The sequence below is a fragment of the Triticum aestivum genome, chromosome 1D, assembly GCF_018294505.1.
Source record: "Triticum aestivum cultivar Chinese Spring chromosome 1D, IWGSC CS RefSeq v2.1, whole genome shotgun sequence".
In the NCBI taxonomy this organism is placed as follows: domain Eukaryota; kingdom Viridiplantae; phylum Streptophyta; class Magnoliopsida; order Poales; family Poaceae; genus Triticum; species Triticum aestivum.
Window position 1 is genome coordinate 495,419,247 of NC_057796.1, and position 1,208 is coordinate 495,420,454.

Sequence of the window (1,208 nt, forward strand, 5' to 3'; positions counted from 1 at the left end):
AAGCGTCGCTTCAACTCCATTCGTGAAAGTGTTCAAAATGGAGACATAGATATTTGTAAAGTACATACGGACCTGAATGTAGCAGATCCGTTGACTAAACCTCTCCCTAGAGCAAAACATGATCAACACCAGGACGCAATGGGTGTTCGATTCATCACAATGTAACTAGATTATTGACTCTAGTGCAAGTGGGAGACTGTTGGAAATATGCCCTAGAGGCAATAATAAATGGTTATTATTATATTTCTTTGTTCATGATAATTGTCTATTATTCATGCTATAATTGTATTGTCCGGAAATCGTAATACATGTGTGAATACATAGACCACAACGTGTCCCTAGTAAGCCTCTAGTTGACTAGCTCGTTGATCAACAGATAGTCATGGTTTCCTGACTATGGACATTGGATGTCATTGATAACGGGATCACATCATTAGGAGAATGATGTGATGGACAAGACCCAATCCTAAGCATAGCATAAAAGATCGTGTAGTTTCGTTTGCTAGAGCTTTTCCAATGTCAAGTATCTTTTCCTTAGACCATGAGATCGTGCAACTCCCGGATACCGTAGGAGTGCTTTGGGTGTGCCAAACGTCACAACGTAACTGGGTGACTATAAAGGTGCACTACGGGTATCTCCGAAAGTGTCTGTTGGGTTGGCACGGATCGAGACTGGGATTTGTCACTCCGTGTGACGGAGAGGTATCTCTGGGCCCACTCGGTAATGCATCATCATAATGAGCTCAATGTGACTAAGGCGTTAGTCACGGGATCATGCATTGCGGTACGAGTAAAGAGACTTGCCGGTAACGAGATTGAACAAGGTATTGGGATACCGACGATCGAATCTCGGGCAAGTAACATACCGATTGACAAAGGGAATTGATACGGGATTGATTGAATCCTCGACACCGTGGTTCATCCGATGAGATCATCGTGGAACATGTGGGAGCCAACATGGGTATCCAGATCCCGCTGTTGGTTATTGACCAGAGAGGCGTCTCGGTCATGTCTGCATGTCTCCCGAACCCGTAGGGTCTACACACTTAAGGTTCGGTGACGCTAGGGTTGTAGAGATATGTGTATGCGGAAACCCGAAAGTTGTTCGGAGTCCCGGATGAGATCCCGGACGTCACGAGAGGTTCCGGAATGGTCCGGAGGTGAATAATTATATATAGGAAGTCAAGTTTCGGCCACCGGGAAAGTTT